This window comes from Chrysochloris asiatica, unplaced genomic scaffold (genome assembly GCF_000296735.1).
Source record: "Chrysochloris asiatica unplaced genomic scaffold, ChrAsi1.0 scaffold00022, whole genome shotgun sequence".
Lineage (NCBI taxonomy): Eukaryota > Metazoa > Chordata > Mammalia > Afrosoricida > Chrysochloridae > Chrysochloris > Chrysochloris asiatica.
In genome coordinates, this window is record NW_006408540.1 from 19,219,949 (window position 1) to 19,227,950 (window position 8,002).

Here is an 8,002-nt window from a genome sequence, read left to right on the forward strand (position 1 = left end):
AACCTCTGACCAGTCTTACACGGTCTGCAACAGAAAACCTTTGTTCATATGCTTTCCATATGGTCTACCTCACCTGACTATTCTTAATCAGTAGAAGGCAAGAGCCCTTTCTTAAAGGGCAGAGGTGTGGTTAGCACTCCGTGTAACACAGTCAGAATGCTCCTCAGAAACCAGGATGGCCAAACTTCGTCTCTCATACTCTGGACATGTTGTCAGGAGGGACCAGTCCTTAGAGAAGGACATCATGCTTGGTATAGTGGAGGGCCAGAGAAAAAGAGGAAGACCCCCAATGAGAAGGATCGGCACAGTGGCAGTATCAGTGGGCTCACACATCACAATTGTGAGCATAGTGCAGACTCAGGTAGTATTTCACTCTGTTGTGCACAGTTGTGTCAGAATCAACTGGATAGCATCTAAGATCAACAACAACAAGACAAGGAAATAGATTTTCCCCTAGAACCGCTAGAAACAAATCTGCATAGCCAAAATTTTTACTCTAGCCTGGTGAAACTGACTTCCGATTCTTGAAATCACCAGAACTGTAAGAGAATAGATTCCTGAAGTCGCCAGAACTGTAAAAGAATAGATTTGTGTTGTTTTAAGTCACTAAGCTTGTGGTTATTTGAGTTGAAATCAGTTTTCAATGAAACGGGACAAATGAATGAAGTATAGAAATTCCGCTTGCTATCATTTCCAGGGCCCACAAACCAAAACTATTTTCTTTCTGCAATGTCAACCCTCTGAAAATATAGGTGGACATGTAAATTACCAGCTACAAGTCCCTGAGGCGAGGAGTGTGTCTGGTTTATCCAAATCTTACCTCCAGGCCCCACAAATGTATACATAGCACACAAAGGTCCTAGTAGTCGGCTGCTTCTCAAGGCTCCCTCTGTCCCCCACCCCAGTTTGGACTTCTTATTATTATTTTTGTTAAGTGCCATCTAGTCAGTTATGACACATAGCAACACTTTATAGGGTTTCCAAGGAGCAGTTGATGGGTTTGAACTGCCAACCTTGCAGTTAACAGTCCAATGCTTATCCTATAGTGCCACACCAGGTCTCCCAGTTTGGGCTGGACATAGTGAACTGCTTCTAGTGAATAGAATATGGCAAAGTTGATGGGAGGTGTATTTTATTGTTAGTGGTGGTTGTATACCATTGAATCAGTTCCAACTCATACAGACCCTGCATAGGGTTTCTGAGACTATAAATTGTTATGGAAGCTGAAAGCCTCATCTTTTTCCCACAGAGCAATTGATAGATTCAAACTACTGATCTTGCGGTTAGCAGCCCCGCTTATAGAACACTATACTACCAAGGCTCCTTCTTCTTCTTGTTGTACATACGTGCCTTCGAGTTGGTTTTAACTCATAACAACCCTGTTTAGTTTTCCAAGGACCAGCTGGTGAGTTTAAAATGCCGACCTTGTGTTTTGAAGTCTGGTGCTGATCCTACAGCACCATACCAGAGGTCCAAAACCTTGTATGCTACCAGGGCTCCTATTGTTGCTGTTGTTAAGTGCTGTCAAGTTAGTTCTGACTTCATAGAGACACTGGATAGGGCTTCTGAGGATCAACTGGTGAGTTTGAACCGCTGACCTGTACAGTCCAGCACATTAACGCACAGTGCCACACCAGGACTCCAGCAGGGCCTCGTGTTATTGTTAAGTGCTGTGGAGTCAGTTCCGACCCATAGTGACTCTGTATAGGGTTTGCGAGCCGCAGCTGGTGAGCTTGACCTGCTGACCTTGTGGTTCAAACCAACTTTGCAGTCCAGCACATTAGCCCACAGCATCTGAACTGCCAACCTTGCAGTTAACAGGTCTCTGGGGCTCCTTTGTTGTTTTTGTTGTTAAGTGCTGTCGAGTCGGTTCCCATCCACAGTGACCCTACGCATGGTTTCTGAGGCTGTAAATCTTTACAGAACAGAAAGCTTCATCTTTCTCCCGTGGAGCAACTGATAGTTTCAAACTACTGACCTTGCAGTTTACAGCCCGATTCATAACCACTATGCTACCAGAGCTCCTTAGGACTGCCTAAACAAAGAAACCCAAAGTCTGTGCCTTAAAATGACAGAACTGTATTATCTCACAGTTCTGAAAGCATGAAGTCCAACTTTGGGTGTCAGAGGGTTCTCTGAAGTCTCCAGGGAAAGACCCTTTCTTGTTTCTCCAACTTTTGTTAGCCCCAGGTGTTCCTTGGCTTGTATGGCAGCGTACCTACATCATCACGTCTGCCTCTCTCTCTGTTGCTTTTCTGTAAAATCATCATTCCTGGGATTAGGACTGATCTTACTCCAGGATGAGCTCATGTTAACTGATAGCATCTTGAAAGACCCTGTTTTCAAACAAAGCCAGGTTCACAGATACCTGGAATTAGCTCTTCAACATATCTTTTTTTGTGGGGAGGTGGACACAATTTAATCCATAAAGGGATGTCACTTTCAAGATTCGTTTATAAAAGTTGTACTCTTGCTTGCTCTCTCTCCATCTGTCTCTGTTCGAATCTCTCATTCCCTCTCTCTGATAATGCCAGCCACCTGGTTCATGAGCTGTTCATTTGCAAGACAGGGAGAGAGCCCTATAGCAATAGCAATGTGGAACTAAAGCTCTTAGTCTGACAGCCAGTTCCCAAAAAGCTGAATCCTGCCAATAACCACTTGACTGAGCTTGGGAGTGGATCCATATCCTTACCAAGACTTCAATTCCTGCTGACACCTTAATTACAGCCCATGAGATACCCTGATCCAAGAGCCCCAGCTCAGTCATTCCCCAAGTCCTGACCCATAGAAATTGTGAGGTAGCAAATGTGTTAAGCCATTAATTCTAATGGTAATTCATTACCTAGCAGCAAGCTGAATGAATGAAATGTCTCTGTTGCATGAGCACAGAAATATGGTCCATTGAAGACTTTCTCTCATATTTATAGCAACTTGTCATTTAGCCTATTTGTGGACACTTACTTCAAGGATGGAACCCATTATCTCCTAAGGCAGACCTGTTTCCTTTTTGGACAGTTCAGACAGGAAGAAGATTCCTTATAATTGGCTGCAGTATCTTGGTTCCTACCCATCAGTCTTAGTCTGACCCTTTGGGGTATTAAAGAACAAAGCAAATTCATCGTATGTAGATAATGTACTTGATGTTCTGTAGAACAGCTACCATGGTTTCTGTGAATCTTCATTCAGCCGGTTAAGAAGTTCCCATGTCCTGTCACTTCTCATGTGACATTTTGCAAACTACTTAAGTACATATCTACAGAACTCCACCTGAGATATGCATCATAAATGCGTTTTAAATGTTTCTGACTTTGCCCCTGAATTCCCAGTTTCAGAAGAAGCACTCTCAAAGACTAATGGGGCTGCCTTAGTGAGGGTATGGTCTCTCCTGTCACCTTGGGCTGCATAAAACTGAATTGACAAGTGTCCCAGAGGCTTTGGGCCTGGTGTCATAGCAAAAGTCATTCTTGTGTGAAGGCGGACTTGTTTCTGTTAGGTTTAAGTCTCCTCTTCAAAACATTAGGAAGTGGTCTTAGTTCCTAGTGCTGCTGTAACAGAAATACTGCAAGAAGAAAAATATATTTCTCACAGTTCTGAAGGCTAAATGCGCAAATCAGAGTCTTGGCTGTTTTAATCCCTTCTTTGTAAGCAGTCCTGGGCAGATCTGAGCTCTCTGGCTTGTAGACAACCCTCACTAGTCATCTGTTGCTCCCGGTATCTCAGTGTGCATTCTGCTTTTTTTTTTATAACTCAGAACACATATTTTTTTTGTGTGGGGGGGGAATTGGGGAGCAGAGGACACACAACTTAATCTATAACATAAGCCTTGCATGGACGTGAGAACGTGAGAACCTTCTCACTCTGTTTCCTCAGGAGTATCTAATAGACTTCGCAACATGTGAAGACTTCTTCTCCTGAGGCCTCATGCCTTGAACATTGGACGGAGAAGGGCCAGAGTTTATTTGTCTTGGGCTGCTGTATTTTTACAGGCTGTTTTCCTGAGGTAACCTAAAACCTCTCTTAGGGAACACAGAGGGAAGGTGGGTGGGAGGTGAACTCTGTGGCTTCCCTGCCCAAATGACAGGCCCTGGTGAGAATGCCTTCATTCGTGTGGCGGCCTCCCCGGGCCCCAACCATAGACTCTTTATTTACATTCAAGAAGCAAATATTGAAAAATGAAGATGAAAACCAGCAGGAATTTAGACAACAAAATTCCTAGTGGGGAGGAAGAGTCTGTGATGATTTCCCAAGCAGGATTTCAGAAATGATTCCATTCTAATGTTAACTATTTTTCTAAAGGATCTCTTCCTTTCCTCATTGCTGAGTTGTTAGCCTCTACTCCCAGTTTCTACACCTCAGGGTAGCCCTCTTCCACAGTACCTAGCTTCCATCCATTGGGCACTTACTGAATACTGTGTTCCATAGCCAATGCTTTCCCTGTCCCCCTTATTTAATGATCACAATCCAATGAGGCAGGCATCAGGATTGTACCTGCTTTACAAATGAGGAAACTGATAGTTACTTGCCCAGCGTCACAGAACAGCTAACTACAGATCCTGGAAGCCAGCTTGTGTCCATTTGAGTTTGAAGCCAGACCATTAACCACACTACTCCACTGCAATGGCCCTCCCCCCAGCACACACACACACACACACACACACAAGAGAGGACTGCTTTCTGCCTTCTTCCTTTTAAAAAACTCTGCTTTTTAAATCCTAAATTTATTTGATTTCATGACAGCATTTTTTTTTTTTTAAGAATTACACTTGAACAGGGTTTGTCAACATCTACACTTTTGACCTTTGAGGCTAGATGTTCTTTGTTGTGGGGGCTGTGAACAGTAGAGGATGTTTTAGCAGCATCCTCAACCTCTAGGTACCAGTAGCAACCTCCATCTCAAGTTGTGACAATCAAAAATGTTTCCAGATATTTCCAGACATCCAGGAGGGCAGGAAATGGAGGATAGAAGCAATATCATCCCTAGTTGAGAACAATTGTGGGATGGTTAATTTTACATGCCAACTTGGCAGAGCTGTGATTCCCAGTGGTTTGGCCAAGCATTAATCTAGTTGCTGTTATGGCACTGTAACACGTAATTAAATGAGTTGTCCTCTGGCAGAATAGATTACTTTCCATGCTGTAATACAATCTTTTCCCATAATGTAATCTGATATAATATAATCAATCAGTTTAGACCACCACAGTATAAGGGCAATCCTAAACATAATCACTTCTGAGTTATAAAAGACTAGATACAGAAACACACAGGAGAAGACAAATGCCATGTGAGTGTTGCCAAGAAACCAAGGAACTCCTAGACTGCCAATAAGCCCCAATTCATCTGGTGTCCTCTAAGATACTGGGTAAACACACCTTAGAACTGTGCCTTTAAGGCTTAGGAAGCTGGAGCATTTCCCCCATTATTCAGGGATGATATAATAATATAATGGCATTAAGTTATGTCACTGGAGTAAATATAGCCAAGATCCTGGTCACATTCCTTTGGCTTGGCCTAGAGGCCACCTACAGTTTTGGTGGACAATTCTCATATACCTCAGAGATAGGAACCCTTTAAAATGACACTCACTGGAGTTTCTTTGTATTCATGCCCTACTACAATGCCCTCACCTCATATCCCATGTATGAGATGGTCTTGGAATTTCAATTCTGATTGAATAGTTGCTGTGGTACCTTACATTTACTTGATATGGATTTTCTATCCCATATCTTATTAATTCCCACCAAGCGATTGGGTGGGACCATACAAATAAGGTGTACAGGACTCTAAGGCTGGAATTGGTTAGTTTTGCCATCCCACTAGGTTTCAAAGGAATGATCTCAGAACTAGAAACAGATGATTTCAGGACCATGAGTGGAATGTGAGTTCCCTACCTAGAAAAACAGTGACAGCAAAGGTGGTGGCAGAGATGGGGCATGGAGAGACAGAGCAGCTCTAAGGTTCTGTGCCCATGGACCCAGTAAAGCTGAGTATCTATGGGCAGGAGACTGGCTTGCCCTTTGGGTGTTTACAAACTGGCTAAAAGAACTCTATCATATTTGCCTGAGCAGGGTCGAGGGGCCACATGGCTCAGAGGCAAAGACAAGAGTGAGGTGTGTGTGCAGTAAGGAGAACTGCTATATCCTGAGTTGTTTCTGATCATGAATTAATTGTACCCTGTTCGCTTCCTTAATAAGCCTCATAATCATGAGTATTGTGATGAGTTCTGTATAGCAATTTGAAAAGGTAAACAATTATTAAAAATGAGAACATTTTTGAAAAAGCCCTTCAACCTCAAAGCAAATCTGAAACTCACTTGAACTGATTATCAGGCACTGTGCTATATTCCAGGGATACAGAGTAAATAAAGAGTACTTCCTGTCCTTAGGGAAAGGATTGCATAACAGGATGATAAATACTATGTAAGATGCAGGAGCATCATCATCGGGGCCTAGAAAGGGGTACCAGATTCCAGCTGCATGGACACTGTGATTGAAATCTTCCAGCTTTTCTGATGTACGTTTTTGGCTGATGCTTGTAGGATCACCAACATTCCTAGCATAGGCTTTCATACGTGTCTTAATTTTCTAGTGCTGCTGGAACACAAATGCCATGGTAGGTGGCTTTAAAAAGCAGAAATTTATTTTCTCAGTTCTGGAGGCTAAAAGTCCAAATCCTGATCTCCACTGTGTTGATGCCTTCCTCATAGGTAGTCCTGAACATTCCATGGTTCCTTGACTTGTAGATAGTCCTCACATCTGTCTTCCCTCTGTGTCTATGAGCCGATCTCTGTGTCTATTCTGATCCTTATGTAGCCTAGAAGCAATCAGGGTTAGGTTTCATTCATAGTGATATGACTTCAGATGATGAATTACATTGTATTAAATTACATTATGGAAAGTGGTTATATTACATTACATTTTGGGGGACATGAGTCAATCCATAACAATATACTCAGATGTTTATAAAGATTTACTCTCCAGCACTTTCCAGGTGGGCCATGTGCACTGGAAAAGAATGTATATTGTACTGTTGTTGGGTTGAATGCTCTGTACGTGTCTATGAGGTCAAGTTGATTGATTGTGTTGTTTAGTTCCTCTGTAACTTTGTCAAGCTTCTTTCTGGTTGTTCTGTCCCTTTTCGAAAGTGGTGTATTAAAATATCCCACTATAATTGTAGATTTCTATTTCTTTCTTCAATTCTAGTAAGGTTTGCTTTATATATCTTGGTGCTTTTTCATTAGGAACGTAGATATTTATTATGGTTATGTCATCTTGCTCAGTTGATCCTTTGATCATGAGATAGTGTCCTTCTTTATCGCTTATGATGGTTTTTGTCTTAAAGTTTATTTTATTGGAGATTAGTATTGCCACTCCTGCTTGTTTATTGTTGCAGTTAGCTTGCTTTAACTTTTAGTCTGTTTTTGTCTTTGCGTGTAAGGTGTGTCTCTTGCAGACAGCATATTGAAGGGTCTGCTTTTCTTATCCATTCTGCCACTCTCTGTCTCTTTACTGGTGCATTTAATCCATTGACATTCAATGTAATTATTGTTAGGTTTGAATTAATTGCTGCCATTATGTTAATTTTTTGGTAGTGCTGTTCGTTCTTTTGTTCTACATGCCTTCTTGTGCTGAGTTTGTGGTTTTTGTGCTATATTTTGCCATTTTCTTCTAGGTTTTCATGTTTGCTTGTTCTTCTTAGAAGTTCGTTTTCATGGTAAACTGTGAAGTATTAACTTTCTTTGGGATTACCTTATAATCTATTAACTTCTTCCTCCATTTAAGACAATCTATTGTATCCTGTAATCTACCTGACCTCCTCACCACCTGGATCTCTGTTCCTACATTTTCCCTTCTTTGACATTGTTACTATTTTGATCTTCAGTTGACCTCCCAGCTCCTTTGATTTCATTGTTGTAATTTTGTTCTGTTCTGGACTCTGCTATCCATTGAGTTTTAGGTGGTATTGTCACACTTATCAATCTCTGGTTGTTGTCTATTCTTATTG